Source organism: Bos indicus x Bos taurus, unplaced genomic scaffold, assembly GCF_003369695.1.
Source record: "Bos indicus x Bos taurus breed Angus x Brahman F1 hybrid unplaced genomic scaffold, Bos_hybrid_MaternalHap_v2.0 tig00001087_arrow_arrow_obj, whole genome shotgun sequence".
Lineage (NCBI taxonomy): Eukaryota > Metazoa > Chordata > Mammalia > Artiodactyla > Bovidae > Bos > Bos indicus x Bos taurus.
The window spans coordinates 647-22,855 of NW_020867364.1; the positions used below are offsets into that span (position 1 = coordinate 647).

Below are 22,209 nucleotides of genomic sequence, written 5' to 3' on the forward strand. Positions count from 1 at the left end.
GCCTTTGTGATGTTAATGCCCCAGGACCCAACACAGAGTGTGATGCATGGTACTTCCTCAGGAACACTGGTTGAATGAAATTAGGTATCTCCACAGAGGATCATAAAGATTTTGCAACTTATGAAGTGTCGCTTCCCTTTCCATCCAAATCAAAATGTCATTCTAGACCTCAGTGGCATTTTCTATTGTGGAGCATCATTGACAGCAAAGAATAAAACGAATTCACAACCCAGTCTGAGAAGTCATTACCAACAGGGAAAGGAAGGAGCATCCATGAGTGAAGATGAGAATGGCTCTGGTTGTATCAGGAACTTACCTTCTCCTCCTACTCAGGATGCTGACATTTAAAGCCACAGCTCAGCTCTCATCTTGGGATGCACGTGGTTTCTGGGAATCCTGGCAGGTGGGACTAGCTGCCCGCGTCATGGCCTACCTCTTCACCATCATCAACAGCCTGCAGGGCGTCTTCATCTTCCTGGTGTACTGCCTCCTCAGCCAGCAGGTACCACTGTCTTGACTCCCTGTCAGGACCCATCCCACCCTCACTCCTCTCAGGTGAGCTGACTCAGAGCATGCTTTGCAGGTCCGTGAGCAATACAGGAAGTGGTTGAAAAGAATCAGGAAAAGCAAAGCTGAGTCTGAGAAGTACACGCTCTCCAGCAGGACCATGTCTGAAGGTTGCAAACACAGTGAGGTAAGATCATGCACTGCCCCCAGAGCACTTCACTAACCAATTCATTGATCAGCACATGCCTAGCACACTGGACAGCTGCATATGAGCTGTTGCTGTCTTAGGATGGCTTACCCTTTGTTTACTGTTTCACTCATTCTCAAGTGGCATTGGTGGTAAAGAATCTGCCTGTCAATGCAGGAGATGCCAGATACCTGGGTTTGAACTCTGAGTCAGGAAGATCCCCTAGGTAGAAAATGGCAATGAACTCCAGAATTCTTGCCTGGAAAATTCCATGCACAAAGGAGCCTGGCAGGTACAGTCCATTGGGTTGCACACAATCGGACACTACTGAGCATGCACGCGTGTGTGCACGCGCGCGCGCACACACACACACACACACACTAACCATTAGCAGTGGTCTCAGTTTGTTTACAAAATGTATTTCACTTGTATTCCTTCGAGGAACTGTGTCCATCTTGATTCATATCAGTATTCCTAATGAAAACTTACTATGTGCCATGCATGGTCAACTAAATAAGCAACTATCAATGATCTGAAATGGTGAGGTACATTCTATTCAGAGTCACATTATCCTACCATTTTGCTGTACACCTGTCTCTATGTAACACTCAGCAGCACCCCTCAAAAATGCAGAAAATGGGGGGAGATTATGTACTTATCTGTGCACCAAAGAGAAAGGTGTTAGCTGGAATTTTAGACTTTCTTAACAAGACTGCCTGATATTGGGGCACTCTCTGTGCTATGCTGTGCTGTGCTGTGCTGTGCTCCATCGCTTCAGTTGTGTCTGATTCCGTGCCTTCCTATGGACTACAGCACGCCAGGATCCTCTGTCTATGGGATTCTCTAGCAAGAATACTGGAGTGGGTTGTCATGCACTCCTCCAAGGGATCTTCCCAATCCAGGGATCAAATGCAGGTCTCCTGCACAGCAGACAGATTCTTTACCCCTGAGACACTGGGAAAGCCCCTTGGTTCCCTCTACCCACCACAGAACCGAAAAAGATAAGAGTGACACAAGAAAATTCATGAGAGTGATGACCAAGAAACAACACTTATTGGTTTAGACTTACAAACTTCTTTTCCTTATATTTTCTGACCTCTTCCCTCTTCTATTTAATGCCTTCAATCTTCCATCTCACTGAAAAGAAACTACTATTTGCCTGGAAGCCCTTCTGCATTTCTCACATTACCTGTCCCCCCAACTTCCATAAGCACTGATTCCACCATTGAATCTTCTACCATTTTGCCCTTTCTCAACAAATGTTCTCAGCACTTATTTCACAAAGAAAATCAACCTTGTGGTGATGATACTTTGTGAACTCTATGCCATAAAAACTATCAGTGTGCATCCTCTTATATCATTGAGACAATGAACCTTCTCCTCTCTGAAGACAGTTATTCCACCTCTGCTTTGAATACCATTATTAATGCTTATCAATTTCCCTTATACTCTTTTTCACACATATTCTCTCATTCTCTCTTCCCCTTACCCTTCTTCCCTCACTCTTTCCTCTCATTTTCAACAGTATTTTCCCCGTAGCTGTGGATACATGTTTGGTTCTCTTCTGTCTTACAAACATGTACTACTTGGCCATCTTCTAGCTACCAGCCAAGAGTTGACATTTCTGTCTTTATTTCCCTGCCTTAAACTCATGCCTTCAGCCTACCGGGGCCCAGCCCTGGTTGGATCCAGGGATTCCCTCTGGAGGACAGCGTTGGCAAAAGAATAGCAAAAGGGGAGAGACAAAGGATTGATCTAACTGGTTTACCCAGAAAGCCAATAAAACCTGTGACATCAGGTTTGCACTGACCACGGAGGCCACAGGCGCCCTCTCAAATCGTGGAAAGTGCCCCACCTTAGGCACCTTCTCGAGTGGGTCTTAGAAGCCCGGGCAAATAAGTGGTCTCAGAGGGCCCCCACGCTCCAAGTTAGTCATCCTGAAGGAAGAACAGAGAAGAAAACGAGAGAAAAGGAAACAAGAAAGAATGACACAGGGAGACCAAGCCTGATGAGGAAGGCCCACAACTTTATTTTCCAAAGTAGCTTTTATACCTTAAGTTGTGCACAGAGGATAATAGGGGGTAGAGAGTCATGCAAGGTCAGCAGTCCTTGACCCTTATCGAAGCCAGGCTTTCTTTCTGCAAACTTATCATATGGCTTTAGATGATTTACATCATCTTCTGGCCAGGAGGCCTGTTAACATTTTATGACCCTTTCTTCTGAATAATGGTTAGTCAATCAGAAAACTTATTTTCTCTAAAGGTGATTATTCTGAAGTCAGGCGCCACCCTCTGGAAGCATTAAAGTTGCATTCCTATAGGGCAAAAGAGTGGTGGGCTATAACAATGAAAGAATTAACTCAAGGGTCCAAGGTTATTAACACCAAGGTTACTACTTATTTTCCCTATATACCAACTATATCAATTAATATACTCCCAAGGACACAATACAGGGGATGTGGAAACTTGGCAGCAAGTATTGGCTCAACAATAAAACCCTCCACCAGTGCTATTCTAATAATTTCTTAACTCTCCAAGAAGCTCTGCATTGTTAGAATATCTTGAGCTTCCCGTGCCAATCACATTCGTAGCTGCAGGAATCTGAACAAATCTGTCAGGCAAGCTAAAAAGTCATCAGAGGGGTTTGAATTGGAACACACCTATTATACCTTGGAGATTTATTAGCTAGAAATCTAAGTTGATTTTCTTCAGAGAAATGGTGGTCTGGGATAGCCCCCACCCCCACCCCCACCCCCGTTAATGTCAGAAAAGTTGGTGAAAGTCATGAAATAGTAAAACAGAAAGATTTTGGTTTGGGGGGTACATGCTTGGGCAGGTCCAGGCGGCCTCTCGAGTCCTGATTCACCTTTGCATGTCAGGTCCTCTCCGCATGATCTTTGTCATGGGTGGGAACTCCCGTGCTGGCTCCCATGCAAATTATAGTTTCTTTCCCCTATAGTTCACCAAAACAAATATCTCTTAGATTTACAATGATCTCCATCTCCCAGAAAGTCTTTCACAATTTCTGATCATTTCTCATAAAACACTCCATCCTTATCCTCACTAGATTCTACTTACACATTCCTCTTTGTCTTTCTTCCATTCTCTCTTGCTAATCTCTGTCTCCTTTGTAGTTCCATACAAGTGATTGGTTCCAGAACAACTTTAATTCCTGTTTTATTCTTTTCTCCTAGACAACATTTATTCCTTAGATTCAGTCACAATAGCTGCAAATGGTGACCATTAGTTTCTTTATCTCTTACTTCTCCTCTTAAATCTAAAGGAGTATGGAGTATTTGACATTTTTGGTATCTCAAAGTCTTCATCAACTCAGCTTTCCAATTTAAGGCTTGCAGTCTTTACCCTAATCCAGTTCTTTCTCATGGTGTCCTTCTCAATCTTCATGATACCACATTCATCCTTTGGCACAAGTTTGGATCCTGAAAGTTACTCTCAACAGCTATCTTATTACCATCACAACATACCACCTTTGATCTTTTTGTTCTTATCTTTTCAATATGTCCACAATCACTCCTGCTATCTCAACTTCCATCACCTCCTCCTTAGCCAGGCTGCCAGCTTGCCTAAACACCTGCTATGCTCACCTAACTGGTTATTCTTTCCATTCTTGTCACCTCCCAATACATCCTTTACCCAGAAATCAGAAAGATCTTTTCAAAACACAAATAAAATCATTGCACTCTTTGGTAAAAACATTACATATAGGGTCAAAACCAAGAGCCATACATCAGTGAGAATTTGTTTGATTCATCTCCTGCTTTCCTCTCCAGCTTCATATACCATGTACTCACCATTATTCCAGCCACATCAAATTTCTTTCAATTTTGAAAATTCAGTGTGCCTCTTTGGGACAAAAGCTTTGCACATATTCCTTCTCTTTAAAACACTCTTTTTTATTCCTTGACTCAAAACTATGTACTCCTTCAGACATATCTCTATATGTTGATTCCTCCATGAAGCCTGTACCTGCTCAGGTTAGACCAGATTCTTCCATGTTTCTTTCCAATAGCCCCTAGAGAGTTTTGTCAGAGTCACTTTGCTCTTGATTTTCTCTATTTGATTAATATCTGTTTCCTTCTAGATTTACCATCTGCAGGCACCATTTTGCTTTTCTTGTCTGTTATATCTTCAATATTTCACACAGTGCCAGACATGTAGAACTACTCAATGCATAATTGCTACATGATTGGTTAAATTAATGAGTGAATAATCTGCACCTGAAAAAAGGGGCAGAAACTGTATTATTCATCAATCTCTCTATCCAGTGTTTAACATTTTCCAAATGATCAGAAATCACTTACTAAACAAAATGAATGAATGAATAACTGATCATTAAGGGGGTAAAATATCAGACAAAATTATTGATTATTTTATGGTGCCTCTTTCCTTTGGAAATATCAAGGTAATTCTCTCTCCTACTATATTTTTTTTATTATTAACCATCCTGTCTACCAATTAAACCCAAGTATTTCCTTATGATCCCAGAGCATTGTGTAGATCCTAGTTCCCAGGCTGAAACAAATCTGGAATGAAATATTAGCTCAACCAAGTGTTTGCTGTGTGAGCTAGGTCAAATTGCTTTTCAAATTGTTTCAAAATTGTGAAACATTTAAACTCTCAGTTGCCTCATTTGTCTCCTCCCTCCAAATTAAGACCATTTTCTTAAATTAACTCAATCAGAACTAACCACATGCTTCCCTTTTCAGACTCTAAGTGGGTCAAGTCTTGGTGGGGGGCGGGGGGTGCTGAACATCCTCCTCACACTAAATTCTGATTCAGCCAAGGTTGCAGAGTGTAACCTAGCGGGAGTTAATGTGGCTTCCCTCATACAATTGATGCTGTCCACATGGGGAGGACCCCACAGATCTAAGAGATTCAATGACTTTCTCTACCACAGCCCTGTCCCACTCATGGATTACACTCATTCAGAGAGAATAGAACAAATAACTCATGAGTCTCTGCTTAAGGGAATGCTAATGGTGTGTGACTCTCCATGTTCTTGAATCAACTCAGCCTCATCAAGGGCATAACCCTGTCCCTGGGAGACACAGAACATAATCTGAGCTCCCCTCACTTTAGAATCCAAGAAAACTTACACTTCCATAGTGTAGTTTCCTACCGTTGCTGTAACAGGTTACCACACACTTGCTGCTAAAAACAAACAAATTTATCCTACAGATCTAGAGGTCAAAAGTTCAAAATGGATCTTATAGAACTAAAATTAAAATGTCTGTATCCCTTCTGGAGACTTTAGGGAAATACACATTTCTTCACCTTTTTTTAACTTCTTGGTGATGCCTGCATTCCATGGTTAGTGGCCTCGTAATTCACTCAATATTCAAAGTCTGTTTAGTGTAGCTTTTCAGATCAGTCAGCTCACCTCTATCCTCCTCCTCCTTCTTCCCCTTCTTCTTTTCCTCCTCTTTCATCTCTCTCTCTCTTCCTCACCTCCATCATTATATCTTTTCCCGCGTCTTACTCTCTTACTTCCCTCTCTCCTTTATGAAGACCCAGATCATTACATTGGCTCATCAGGGTAATCCAGGATGCATTTTCCACCTAAAGATCATAAAAATTCATTTTTCCATGTAAGCTCATATATTTGCAGCTTCCAGAGTTAAGATGTTGACATCTTTGTGGGATCATTATTCTGCTAGCACATCTATTGTACGTGGGTTAGGTTTATAGTTCAGTTCAGTTGTTCAGTCATGTCCAGCTCTTTGCAGCCCCATGGATTGCAGCACGCCAGGCCTCCCTGTCTATCACCAATTCCTGGAGTTTACTCAAACTCATCTCCATTGAGTCAGTGATGCCATCCAACCATCTCATCCTCTGTCGTCCCCTTCTCCTCCTGCCTTCAATCTTTCCCAGCATCAGGGTCTTTTCCAATGAGTCAGCTCCTCGCATCAGGTGGCCAAAGTACTGGAGTTTTGGCTTCAACATCAGTCCCTCAGATGAACACTTAGGACTGATCTCCTTTAGGTGGACTAGTTGGATCTCCTTGCTGTCCAAGGGACTCTCAAGAGTCTTCTCCAACACCACAGTTCAAAAGCATCAATTCTTTGGCGCTCAGCTTTCTTTATAGTCCAACTCTCACATGCATACATGACTACTGCAAAAACCATAGCTTTGACTACACGGACCTTTGTTGGCAAAGTAATATCTCTGCTTTTTAATATGCTGTCTAGGTTAGTTGTAACCTTCCTTCCAAGGAGTAAGCATCTTTTAATCTCATGATTTATAGTAGAAATACTGAAATCTTCTTCATATTATATATATATATATATGTGTGTGTGTGTGTGTGTGTGTGTGTGTGAATAAATATTTGCCACTGTCCCCTACTTCCTGCAGAGATGATATACATAGTGAAGAAACGAAATATACTTTCTCTATAGAGAAACACAGTAATGGCATCAGATAGCCATTGAAGGATTCTAAACTTCAAGTAATCTGGTCAGCTATTTCTACTATCTATGGGCAAAGGACCAAACAAATCCATGGCTTAATGAAATTACATCTTCTACTTTCTCCTAAAATTTGGTGTCTCTTGTGCTTAAAAGTGGAGAAGGCAATGGCAACCCACTCCAGTACTCTTGCCTGGAAAATCCCATGGACGGAGGGGCCTGGTGGGCTGCAGTCCAAGGGGTCGCTAAGAGTCGGACACGACTGAGCAACTTCACTTTATTTTTTCACTTTCATGCATTGGAGAAGGAAATGGCAACCCACTCCAGTGTTCTTGCCTGGAGAATCCCAGGGATGGGGGAGCCTGGTGGGCTGCTGTCTATGGGGTCACACAGAGTTGGACACGACTGAAGAGACTTAGCAGTAGCAGCAGTGCTTAAAAGTTAGGGATATCTTTCTTTCATTCTGGAATTTTCTTCTATGGCTTCCTGTCGTCTTGTTCAAGAAAAACAAAATTAATCTGTGTTCCATTGTGCATAATTTCCTGGAGCACAATATTTGAAACCTTCTTGAGTGAAGTTGCCCATCCCAAACACCAGAAATTACCCTGAGCTTTCTATAGACCTAGGAATAAATAACTCATACTGGGGATGGTAAGGATTGTCCCAAAGGACTTCAGTGACTTTTCCTTTACATCTCAGGCAATTAACAACAGATAACTTTTCTAGACTTTTATCAATTTTCAAACTGACATTTTATGACTCCATGAAGAAAACATTTCCTAAACTCTGATTAGAGGAATCAAGACATACAATTAGAAACAGATAGATTTTTTTTTGAAGGACATTTAACTGTTATTATATTCTATAACTTCAGGGTTAGGAAACGTAGGGAGATGGGACTTCTGAGAAAGACCAGGCTCAACCAAATTTCATCCAGTCTGATAGGTATTTTGATCTTATCCTGACAAGTCCATCTGACAAGGAGATTTTTTTTTAACTAAAGAATTCTTAAATTTCTTTTCTTTCTTTCAAAGAAAATATTTATCTTTCTATGGTCTCATGTATCATTTCTAAAATATTACCTTTCCAAGTTACTTTAAAAGATCTTTGATTTTTCACAGAGCTAGGACAAATAATTTCACAATATTTATGGAAACATAACAAACTTTGAGTAGCCAAAATAATCTTGAGAAAGAAGAATGGAACTGGAGGAATCAACCTTCCTGACTTCAGACTATGCTATAAAGCTACAGTCATCAACACAGTATGGTACTGGCACAAAGACAGAAATATAGATCAATGGAATAAAATAGAAAGCCCAGAGATAAATCCATTCACCTATGGACACCTTATCTTTGACTAAGGAGGCAAAAATATATAATGGAGAAAAGACAATCTCTTTAACAAGTGGTATTGGGAAAACTGGCTGACCACCCATACAAGAATGAAACTAGAGCACTTTCTAACACCGTGCACAAAAATAAACTCAAAATGGATTAAAGATCTAAACATAAGACCAGAAACTATAAAACTCTTAGAAGAAAACATAGGTAGAACAGTCTCTGACATAAATCACAGCAGGATCCTCTATGACCCACCTCCCAGAGTAAAGGAAATAAAAACAAAATAAACAAATTGGGCCTAATTAAACTTAAAAGCTTTCGCACAATGAAGGAAACTATAAACAAGGTGAAAAGGCAGCCTTCAGAATGGGAGAAAATAATAGCAAATGAAGCAACTGACAACAAAGAATTGAACTCCAAAATATACAAACAGCTCATGCAGCTCAATACCAGAAAAACAAATGACACAATCAAAAACTGGGCCAAAGAACTAAACAGACATTTCTCCAAAGAAGACCTATAGATGGTTAACAAACACAGGAAAAGATACCCAATATTGCTCATTATCAGAAAATGCTAATCAAAACCTCAATGAGATACCATCTCACACCTTTCAGCATGGCTGCCATCAAAAAGTCTACAAACACTAAGTGCTGGAGAGGGTGTGAAGAAAAGGGAACCCTCTTATACTGTTGGTGGAAATGCAGACTAGTATGGCCACTGTTCTCTATGGAGAACAGTGTGGAGATTCCTTAAAAAGCTGGAAATAGAACTGCCATATGACCCAGCATCCCACTGCTGGGCATACACACCAAAGAAACCAGAATTGAAAGAAACACGTGTACCCCAGTGTTCATTGCTGCACTGTTTACAATAGCTAGGGCATGGAAATAACCTAGATGTCCATCGGCAGATGAATGGATAAGGAAGTTGTGGTACATATACTGAATGGAAAATTACTCAGCTATAAAAAAGAATGCATTTGTGTCAGTTCTAATGAGGGGGATGAAGTTGGAGCCTATTATATAGAGTGAAATAAGTCAGAAAGAGAAACACCAATATAGGATATTAATGCATATATATAGAATGTAGTGGAGAAGGCAATGGCACCTCACTCCAGCACTCTTGCCTGGAAAATCCCATGGACAGAGAAGCCTGGTAAGCTGTAGTCCATGGGGTTGCTAAGAGTCGGACACGACCGAGCGACTTCACTTTCACTTTTCACTTTCATGCATTGGAGAAGGAAATGGCAACCCACTCCAGTGTTCTTGCCTGGAAAATCCCAGGGACGGGGGAGCCTGGTAGGCTACCATCTATGGGGTCACATAGAGTCGGACACGACTGAAGTGACTTAGCATAGCATAGCAGCATAGCATAGAATGCAGAAAGATGGTAATGATGACCCTATTTGCAAGACAGCTAAAGAGAGGCAGAGGTAAAGAACAGACTTTTGGACTATGTGGGAGAAGGTGAAAGTGGGATGATTTGAGAGACTAGCATTGAAACATGCATACTACATATGTAAAATAGATGACCAGTGCAAGTCTGATGCATGAAACAGGGCACTCAGAACCAGTGCTCTGGGACAACCCAGAGGGATGTGGAAGGGAGAGAGATGGGAGTGGGGTTCAGGATGGGGGGACCTATGTACACCCATGGCTGATTCATGTTAATGTATGGCAAAAGCCACCCCAATACTGTAAAGTGATTAGCCTCCAATTAAAATGAATTAATTAATTTTAAAAAGATCTTTGGAGGGATTCCCTGGCAGTCCAGTGGTTAAGACTTGGCACTTTCACTGTTCTGCGCCCAGCTTCAGTCCCTGCTCAGGAAATTAAGATCCCTCAAGCTGTGCAGAGTGGCAGAAAAAAAATCATTTGAACTGTATCTTCTTATTGCATGGAAAACCTGAAGTGTTATTCTTTGAGCCATTAAGTGAGAACAAAAGATACTTAGTTGTGTGTGTTTCAAGAAATTCATCATGTCATCAGTGTGAAAGAAGTCATGGTGGTAGACTTATTGGTTACTCAATTCCTGCAAATCCGGAATTTTACTGTGTCCCAAGGACTGATGTTGAAGCTGAAACTCCAATACTTTGGGCACCTGATGCGAAGAGCTGACTCATTTGAAAAGACCCTGATTCTAGGAAAGATTGAGAGCAGGAGAAGAAGGGGACAACAGAGGATAAGATAGTTGGATGGCATCACCGACTCAGTGGACATGGGTTTAGGTGGACTCCAGGAGTTGGTGATGGACAAGAAGGCCTGGCGTACTGCAGTTCATGAGGTCACAAAGAGTCGGACACGACTGAGCAACTGAACTGAACTGAACAGTGCATTCAAAAAAACTGTAAACATCTAAGACAAATCATAATGGAAAATAATATAAAAAGAATGTATATATGTGCATAACTGAGTCACCTTGCTGTATCTAATTATTAGAGAAACCTTGCCCCACTAAGAGCAGCCTCATGTGGCCACTAACCATGAAACAAAATGAAAGTTTAAAAGGAATTGCAGGTTATGATGGGGCTACAAAGAAAGTCCATCTAAAAGAGGGGTCATGTTGGGCACTCCCAGATGTCAATCTTGTCCTTGTCCTGCAGGTCCTATAGTAGTAGGGCTTATCTCCACACCTGGGATGGGAAAGTTGCTGGATAAAGTCCCCCTGGTCCTGGATACTGAGGAACAGGCAATTGCACATGAGACACACAGGGGTTTGCTGTGGGAAGTCTCCCCCATCCTGATGTCAGATGGTATATCCACCTTTATCAGCAACAATAACACCCAGAACCTCAGCTCCCCTGTCACCTTGGTCTTCCAACATGTGAGTCCTGCTGGGATGGAACTGTGGATGTGGAAGAGTCCAGAGTCCTGGGCAGAGCCTTGGGTTTCAGAGGGCTCCCCCACAAGTGCATCATATCCCCAGGAAAGCCCAGCATAAGCTAGCTCTGGGTCAGCATTTCTGAGCAATAGACCCACCAGCTCACACCTACTTCCTGTCCCTATAGTCAGTGATCCTTGGGCCAAAGAAGAAGGCATACTGCATCTTCTGGGAGTGTGGCCAGAATGTAAGTGGTCACCAGGCCACCAGAGGCTGCAAGATGGTGGGAACCACCTGCCAGTGCACCCACCTCAGCAGCTTTGCTGTCCTCATGGCCCACTATGATGTGCAGAGGAGAACCCTCAGAGTGGCTACAGTCAATGTGTGCTGCTGGGTAACAAATTCCCACCCATGTAAAACAAGAAAAAAATTAAATCTTGCATGGTACAACTGGGATGGATGCTCAGATTTTTACAATGCTGAAATCATTCTGTCCACCTGGACTGCATTCTTATTGAGGCTCGGAATCCTCATCCAACCCTCTGACTTCTGGCAAGGTTCAGTTCCTTGTGGTTGTTGGACTGAGGTCTCATTGTCTTCCTATCTGTCAGCAAGGGAGCTGGTATAGCTCTCAGGGCCTATATGTGTTCCTTCTCAGGTGGCCTCTCCTGGACCCTCTCACAGTGTCTCTATCTGGAAGCCACCAGAAGAAGCTCCCTTACATGAAAACTCTCTAAACTTTGAATGTTTTCTCCAAAAACAAAGAAAGCTCAGTTTGTGTTTTTGCCTTTTTGTGTAGAGGAAGTTCTTTTTTTGTTTGTTTGTTTGTTTTTCTCAAACTGGAGGATAATTGCTTTACAATGTTGTTTTGGTTTCAGTGATAAAACAATGTGAATTAGCCATGGTGGTTTAGTCTCTAAGTCATCTCCAACTATTGCAACCCAATAGGCTGTAGGCCCCAAGACTGCTTTTCCATGGACTTTCCCAGGAAAGAATACTGGAGTGGGTAGCCATTCTCTTCTCCATGGGATCTTCCCAACCCTGGGATGAAACCTGTGTCTCATGTCTCCTGTGTTCTTTACTGCATTCTTTATCACCACCTTGGAAGCCCACCCAGATTCGCGTTTGATTTCAAACCTGGAAGTGGTTATGTATACCACAGGGGACAGTGATATGGTTGTCAATAGAATTCTCAATACCATGAGAGTCTTCTGGAATTGAGTGCACAAGGGCTGTAGAAAGAAAGATTTGATGATGGCAGAGGTCAGAGGGGACCAGAGGAACCAGTGAGTACAGGTGAGTCAGGAGCAATCTTTGCCTCTTCACCTGACCAAGTGAGCTGCTTACTTTCTCTGGTTCATCAAAACCAACACTCTCTGGCAACCTGAAACAATGGGGAATTTACTGAAATACAAGTGGCACTCACATGAAAGTAAGCATGAAATGACTGTAGCACAAAATGCTTAAGAATCACAGGAGCCCCCAGAAGTCTGAACAACAATCCAAGGCCATGTTTCCTACAGCCATGTGACTAGATGTCAAAATATCCATACTTAATACACAATTTTACATTTATTGAAGAGTTAAAATATTGGGGCTTTGAATGCCAAGACAATAAGAAAGGAACCATCTCCATCTCACTTCGAACTCCAGACACTGAATTCCTCTTGGTCCAAAAACCAAAGTTGGCTTCTCCTGCACGTGTCAATAGATGTTTTACACAGTAAATACAATCTATGTATTTCTTATTTGATCCTTCTTTTTTCACACATCTGATAGATTATTCTCTTGAGTCTACAAAGAGATTCTCCATTATTTTTTGACCATGTGGCATTCTGTTGGATAAACTACATATCAAGGCTCTTATAGTGAGTGTTTTTGTTAGATCATTTGCTAATACAAATAATGTTGCAACTGTTTACACTTACTTCATTGATCTCATTTTTGATTATGCAGTTAGGTTGGATACTGCGTCAAATTCACAACTGCATGTTTGTAGATACTTCCATATTTCAACATCTTGAGGTCACTCCATCGACCCTGACAACAGTAGTATGTGTGTGTGTGCTCACTTTTGGTGAACTCTGTTGTGATTCCATGTACTGTAGCCTGCAAGCTCCTCTATCCATGGGATTTTCTGGGCAAGAACACTAGAGTGCATTGCCATGTCCACTTCCAGGATCTTGCCAACCTAGGGGTCAAACTCACATCTCTTGCATTTCTTGCATTGGCAGGCAGATTTTTTATCCTGAGCCACATGTTTCCCTACAGCCTCACCACAACGTTCTTATCCAATTTTGTACTTTTACCCATCTGAGAGGAAAATAGCATATCTAGGGAAAGATGTGTATCTTTGTATCCTTTTTATTATTAGTGAAAGGGAACATCTTTCTTTATGAGTCAGTAATATTTCAATCTCTGGAAACAATTTGTTCATATCCTTGGTATATTTTTCTATTAGCTTGTAGTACTTTTCTTATGGATTGGGGGACACTCTTTAGATATGCTGTTGGTGAAACTAAAGACTCTCAAGTCTTACAGTACATTAAAAATCATCTGGAGGGCTTGTTATTTATTTGACATTTTACTGATAAATGTCATACCTAACCTAGGACCCAGCATACCAATTCATGCCCATATCTTTATTCATGAACTTCCCACTACCCTCATCCACACTACTGTACCTGGTGAAATCAGGTTCACTGATTTCAGGTTCACTGATTTCCACTTATCACATCTTTTAAGAAGCCAGGGAGGTCCTTTGTTTTCTTTTCATTAACACAGAGAGAATCATCTGGACAGAGAATGCTCTAGGTCATTTCATGGAGAGCAAAAAGATAGGGACATCATTGGAGGGACCAGGGCAGAGGGACCTCCCGTTTCACAAATATAATTGACCATTTGTATTTGTCTTCCCACTAGATGGTAAGGTTTGTGAAATCAGAAATCTTGCCTGTGTTATTTTTAATGCACAGGGTCAGCACAAAGCCATGTGCACAAAACATCCACAGTAATATCAGTTGATTGAAACTGGGGATATTTATTCAACATCATAAGGTTACTGAGATGTTGATAAGGATTGCATTGAATCTATAGGTCAATTTGCTGCAATGCTACCATTTTAACAGTATTGTCTTCTGATCCATGAATGTGGCATGTTGATCCATTTCTTTGGGTCTTCTTTGACTTCTTTTGACAATCTTCTTTAGTTTTCGGTGTAAAAGTTTTGCAGTTTCTAACAAAGTGTCATTTTTACATATTCCTTCTCAGGAGACTTAAATTAACGGCTAAATCAGATGATCTTGTATCCTGTTTGGAAAGGAAAATTCTGAACCGTCATCTTTGGGCAAAACTTTTAAAATATGTTTTCATGTTTGTTACAGGAACTCTTCACAGAACCATTGTGTAAGGAAGTATGATGGGAATTGTTGATATTTAGATTGCTGGAAGAATTTTGCTTTTCTACTCCATATGGTATGCTCACCTCACTCTTGGCATAGTCAAAGGGCTCTGATGTAATTCCCCAGTTGCCTTAGATTAAATCACCTGCTTCAACCTTTTTCTACAAAGTTCCTCAAGTTTGTAGGTATATGAAGATATTTGAAGGTATATGACAAGGAAAATGAGCTTCAGAAAACTGACTTAAAATACCATAAGACAGGAAAGTAAGATTCAAATACATACATGGAGGGTAAACAATTGCTATGGTGTCCCAAATTTTTCCTGGATTATGTCCTAAAAACACTTGAGTTACAAGCAAGCAGGACAGTTGGTTTCAATACATACATGCTTCAACTTCTTCACCCTCAAACTTATGCATGAGAAAAATATATTTTACTACTCACCATATGTGTGGGTGTTTGTAAGTTGCTCCATAGTGTCTGACTCTTTGTGACCCCATAGTCCATAGCCCACCAGGCTCTTCTGCCCATGGAATTCTCCAGGCAAGAATACTGGAGTGGATAGCTATTCCTTTCTTCAGAGGATCTTCCTGACCCACGGATTGATGTCAGGCCTCCTGCATTGCAGGCAGATTCTTTACCATCTGAGCCACCATGGAAGCCCAGTACACACCATGTACTGCACTAAATTAAGAGATCTAGTTTCTAATTTCACAGAGCTTACATGTTAAAGAAAAGCCTTTGTTAAGAATGAAATCAGAATCCTGTAAATAAATAAAATCTCTACATCCTTACAATTGTAAGATGTGCTGGGTTAGAAAGAGTATATTGCTACTGCACATTTTTTAAGTTTTACTTACATGTATAACAAACTATTTCATTCTCAGAATGAGATCTTGGCAAGATCCAAGACCAGTGGGACATAGAAATGTCCCATGGACATCCACTGACCAGATTTGTATCAATTTAAACCAAATGGAAAATGACTTTAAATGATCATAACATGTTAAATTTAAAATATCCATGAGTACATAATGATACTTAACATATTTGAAAATAAGTGTAGAAGATATGACAGAAGTAGATAATGACAATTTTTCAGTATCCAGTAAATCACCACTAAAAGCACTGGGGGAAATCTTGTTGAAAAACTGGCCAATCTCACAATGCTAAAGAATTCTCTTAAGTGATTATTGATTTATTACAAGGCCCAAAGTGTATTTTTGTAATGTTAGATCAGATAGGCATCAAATGAACTTAATGATCAATCTTAACATCAATAATATCAGTCTGATGTTATATATTTCCTGATAAGACATGAACTGAAAACATCCCGTTTGTGCTAAATAAAGGTTTGTGTCCATATCATAAGTGTGTGTGTGTGTGTGTGTGTGTGTGTGTGTGTGCTGTCGCTTCAGTCGTGTCCAGCCCTCCAGGCTCCTCTGTCCATGGCATTCTCCAAGCAAGAATACAAGAGTGGGTTGCCTCTAGTATTGACCTCTTCTAGGGCATCTTTCTGATTGAGGGATCGAACCCTCATCTGCCTGTGTCTTCCTGCATTGCAGGCAGATTCTTTACCCACTAAGCCATTGGAGATGCCCAATCAATTTAACCTGTATCTAATCTAACCTTTAGACCAAGGCTTAGCAAATCCAGGAGGCTGCCTGTCTTGAGTGCTTGTGAAACAGTCTGCACTGCAGGCAGATTCTTTACCCGCTAAGCCATCAGCTGCTGCTGCTGCTGAGTCGCTTCAGTCGTGTCCGACTCTGTGCGACCCCAGAGACAGCAGCCCACCAGGCTTCCCCGTTCCTGGGATTCTCCAGGCAAGAACACTGGAGTGGGTTGCCATTTCCTTCTCCGATACATGAAAGTGATAAATGAAAGTGAAGTCACTCAGTCGTTCCCATCTCTTAGCGACCCCATGGACTGCAGCCTACCAGGCTTCTCTGTCCATGGATTTTCCAGGCAAGAGTACTGGAGTGGGGTGCCATTGCCTTCTCTGAAGCCATCAGAGAAGCCCAATCAATTTAACCTATATCTAATCTAACCTTTAGACCGAGGCTTAGCAAATCCAGGAAGCTGCCTGTCTTTGCAAACTCTTACTGGTTCAGAACCACACTATTCACTGGTTTATTGCCCATAGTTGCTTTCAGGCTACAGTGTGAAGTTGAGTGCTTGTGAAACAGTCTGCAAGATCACAAAGCCAAAACTTTTTACCATCTGGCCCTTTCTAGAAAAATCTTTCTGGTACCTGTTCTTTGAGACCAGACTTTCAGTACACATGAAACACAGGGGAAAGGCACACAAGTTAAATAACCATGATGAAGCAGTCAGGCAAATACAAAACAGGAAATTTTTCTAATGTCAGTATCCTTGTAAAAGGTGCATAAAGCTATCTAGATAAAAGTGATGAAAGTGACATGGCAATCAAATTCACTGTAAACTTTAGTAGTGAGAGGGTAACAGGAAAGAAGGCCAGGGGTCTCCAAACAGAGAAAATAGACTGCAAGTGTCAGACATTTTTTTATCTCTTTCTTAAGTGACAGGAGGAAACAAACAAGTGCTAGATTTTTTCCCCTTCTCTATATAAATTTTAAAAGAGTTTTTTCTTAAAATTCTGTGTTGCCATGATGACACCTGGCTCAACCTGAACTTAACTTTTCTCAAACTTTGAGCTAACCAATCAATGCGTTTTTCTTATGGAAATGTTTGTCTTAAGCTATGTTAATGAACTATGTATTTACCCTAGACTCTGTCTTTGTTCAAGTCCATTTGCTTAAGACTCAGACCCAATGAGGGCTCAACAAACCTGTATGTTTCACTCATACATTGTTCTCCTAATCTATGTTAATGAAATTATATATTTACTTGAAAACCTGCCTTTCTTCACGATTCATGTCAATCGTTTTATGGCCTGGGATGACTCACCTGGTGCTAATGTTATCTCAAAATGCATGTTGTGGGTGACGGGCCTGGTGCCACTCTGAGTTTTGAGACACCTCCTTTCTCTAATTAACAGCTTGCTGATAGGTATATAGCATGCAGCTAAAGGCTAGCAGATTTCCCTGGTGGTTCAGACGGTAAAGTATCTGTCTACAATGCGGGAGACCCAGATTTGATCCCTGGATTGGGAAGATCCTCTGGAGAAGGAAATGGCAATCCACTCCAGCACTCTTGCCTGGAAAATCCCATGGATGGAGGAGCCTGATAGGCTACAGTCCATGGGGTCGCAAAGAGTCGGACACAACTGAGCAACTTCACTTTCACTTTCACTTTCAAAGGCTAGCAGGGGGCACTCTTTCTGCCCCCTTCTGGTGTCTATGTCAGAAGCTTTCTCTATCTCTGTTATATTTTAATAAAACTTTATTGCACAATAGCTCTGAGAGATCAAGCCTCGTCGCTGGCCCAGAGTGAATTTCTCTCCTCCGGAGGCCAAGAATCCTGGCGTTTTTCACTGCTCAGCAACAGGCTTTCAGTAGGACTCTGATTTGGATATATGCTATAAAATATTTTGGAAACGATTGGGATACGTTGAATATGTATGAGATATTTAAAGTTATTATGAAATTATTTTCTTGGATATAATATCATTATAATCATGTAGAGCATATCCTATAAATTCTTCAATATTTGATGAAGATATATTAAAGAAAAAAGTGTTACAGTATGTTCCCTGAAAATCATGTATTAGCAGGAAAATATATGTATGTGTAAATACATTGTGAAAGACTTTTAATATGGCATTATGTGAATAACTGTGGTCTTAAGGTAGAGTATATATAATTTTGTGTGTCATTACACAAAATTCTCTCTGTTTAAACTTATAAATAAAATCTATCATAAAAATAAATGCTTAATTAATTATTAATTCCTAATATATATACTAATGAATTTATAGGTTTACAAAGCTAACTTTGTAAATAGATATCTTATAAATATATGATTTTTATTGCTATATGGCAATGATACAAAATCTAAGAATTAAAAAAACATTATTATAATACAGAAGGAATAGAGAGTATTTCTACTTCTGCTTAGGAAATAGAAAATGGCAACCAGTAACAGCAAACTCATAAGAAATATCCAGATAAACTACAAAGTCATTCATTTTCTTGGACTCAGAGAGAGCTGATGTACAGCAAAGTAACCTAAACTCCAAGAAAAGACACTATCATCCACGGAGAGACCATCAGGATGGAACACTGATACACATATGCAAAGCCCAAAAAACAATGATCTAGCTGTCACAGATGATTAGGAGGAATTCATTTAAATTTTTAATCAGAGAAAATGCTTTCAGCTTCTCACTGTTCAGTATGATGTTAATTGTGGATTTTTCTTATATGGCCTTTTCCACAAAATTAGAACAAAAAAATTTTAATGTGTATGGAATTGCAAAAGCAACCTTGAGAAAGAAAAACAGAACTAAAGGAATCAAGCTCTCTAATTTCAGACTACACTACAAACTATAATTATCAAAACTGCATGTTATTGACATACACACACAGACACACACACACAAAAAAAAAAAAACAGAAATACAGAACAATGGAATAGGATAGAAATTCCAGAGATAAATTCATGCACCTATGGTCACCTAATCTATGACAAAAGAAGGAAAAATATACAATGGAGAAAAGACAGCATCTTCAGTAAGTGGCGCTATGAGAATTGGACAGCTACATATAAAAGATTGACATTAGAACACTTTTAAACACCATACAAAAAAAAAAAAAGAAAATCAAAATGGATTAAAGACCTAAATGTAAGACTAGATACGGTAAAACTCTTGGAGGAAAACAAAGGCACAACACCCTTTGACAGAAATCACAGCGGTATCTTTTAGGGTTCATCTCCTAGAGTAATGGAAATAAAAATAAAAACAAACAAATGAGACCTAATTAAAATCAAAAGTTTTTGCACAGCAAAGGAAACTATAAATGAAATGAAAAGACAACATACAGAGTGGGAGAAGATATTTGCAAATGATGCAACAAACAAGGAGTTAATCTGCAAAATAACAGCTCATAGAACTCCATATAAAAAAAGAAAAAAACCCAACTGTGTGGACACGGAGAAGGACAGGGTGGGACAAATTGGGAGGGTAGCATTGAAACATAAACTTTGCATGTGTGCATACTAAGTCGCTTCAGTTATGTTTGACTCTGTGTGACCGTATGGACTGTAGACACCACCCCCCCACACACCCCCACCCCCCCCCCCCCCCCCCCCCCGCAAGGCTCCTCTGTCCATGGGGATTCTCCAGGCAAGAATACTGGAGTGGGTTATGATGCCCTCCTCCAGGGGACCTTCCCAGCCCAGGAATCGAAACCACATCTCTTTTGTCTCCTGTGTTGGTGGGCAGGTTCTTTACTGCTATGACCACCTGGGAAGCCCCAAAACATATACTTTACCATATGTAAAATGGATAGCCAGTGGGAACTTGCTGTATAATACAGGGAGCTCAAATCCAGTGCTCTGTGACAACCTAGAGATGTTGCATGGGGTGCAAGGTGGGAGAAAGGTTCAAGATGGAGGAGCTGTGTGTATACCTATGACCAATTCATGCTGATGTATGGCAGAAACTAACACAATATTGTGAAGTAATTATCTTCCAATTAAAAAATAAAATTAAAAAGAGACTAGTTGAAGCAACTAGACACCAATAAAATGGACTACCTAGAAGAAATTAACAAATTCTTAAAAAGGAATAACCTTCTAAGACTGAGCCAAGAAGAAATAGAAAACATGAATAGACTAATCACAAGTATTGAACTTTAAACTGTGATTAAAAATCTTCCAACAAACAAAAGTCCAGTACCAGATGGCTTCACAAGAAAATTCTATCAAGCGTTTGGAGAAGAGTTAAAACCTACCCTTCTCAAACTATTCCAAAATTTCAGAGGGAGGAACACTCATAAGCTCATCCTATGAGGCCACCATTATCCTGATAACAAATCCAGACCAAGATATCATCAGGCCAATATCCCTAAAGGCTCAAATATCCTCAACAAAATACTAGCAAACAAAAATCCAACAGCACATTTAAAGGATCCTATACCATGATCAAGTGTGATCTATCCCAGGGATACAAGGATTCTTCAGTAAACACAAATAAATCAATGTGATACACCATATTAACAAGTTGAAGAATAAAAACCGTATGATCATCTTAATGGATGCAAAAAAAAGATTTTGACAAAATTCAACACCCATTTATGATAAAAATTATCCAGAAAGTGGGCACAGAAGGAATCTATCTCAATATGATAAAGGCCATATAAGACAAACCCACAGCAAATATTATTCTCAATGGTCAAAACTGAAAGTATTTCCTCTGGGATCAGGAACAAGACAAGGATGTCCAATCTCACCACTATTATTCAACGTAGTTTTCAAAGTCCTAGACATGTCAATCAGAGAAGAAAAAGAAATAAAATGATTGAAATTGAAAAAGAAGCTAAACTGTCACTGATTACAGATGACATGATACTGTGTATAGAAAATCCTAAAGATGCTATGAGAAAACTGTTAAAACTAGACCTAAACAATGAATTTGGTAAAAGTGCAGGATATGAAATTAATAGGCAGAAATCTCTTGCTTTTCTATATACAAAAATCAAAATATTAGAAAGAGAAATTAAAGAAATAATTTCATGTTCCAACAACCCAATCAAAAAATGCATTGAAGATCTATATAGACATTACACCAAAGAGGATATACAAATGGCCAAAAAGTACACAAAAAGATGTTCAGCATCACTAAATATTAGGGACATACAAATCAAAATTCTCATGAGGTATCACCGCACACTGGTCACAGTGGCCATCATCAAATAATCTACAAACAACAAATGCTGGAGAGGGTGTGGAGAAAAGGGAACCTTCCTACACTGTTGATGGGAAAGTAAACTGCTACAGCCACTATGGAGAACAATATGCAAACTGTGGGGTGTCTGTAGGATCAGGGAGCAGAAGCACTTCCATAAGGGGACAGAGGCCAAGGGAAGAGTGAAGGGAATAGGGCACTGGTGTTGTCATGTCCAAGAGATGGAAAATAAGAGCTCAACCTTTAGAACTAGAGGACGCCAGTGATCACTGTCTTTCCACATAGAGAAGAAAGCGTGCAGTGAGATGAGGATGCAGTGAGATGAGGGCCAGGTACAAATCAAGAGAGCACTTTCATCAGAAACCAACCCTGCCAACACTTGATCTTGGACATCCAGCCCCGAAACTATAACAAAATAAATTTCTGCTGTTTGAGACACTCAGTCTATATTTTCTTGTGGCAGCTCTAGCAGAACTGATAATCATGGCCACATAGAAAACAGTAAAGGTGAAAAATGCAAACAAGGAAAATTATCATAATTCCATCACACAGACTACTAAAAAATTTGAGGGATGTGTTTTTTCTCATCTTTAAAAACATATCAGGAATATTTTTTTTTCTTATCAAATATGCATCTCACACAATGTTGAGCTTTGTTGAAGAATAAAATCCTTAGTTTTAGACCTGCCAAGGTT

At 40.2% G+C, this 22,209-nt stretch overlaps 1 long non-coding RNA gene across 1 annotated transcript; it reads left to right on the plus strand.

Moving 5' to 3' along the window:
* The first annotated feature begins 415 nt into the window (after nucleotides 1–415).
* On the plus strand, nucleotides 416–15,139 carry LOC113888700. The gene is made up of 3 exons (XR_003510037.1): nucleotides 416–502; nucleotides 584–694; nucleotides 14,555–15,139. It is a non-coding gene; the product is annotated as an uncharacterized LOC113888700 (long non-coding RNA).
* Nucleotides 15,140–22,209: the final 7,070 nt, after the last annotated feature.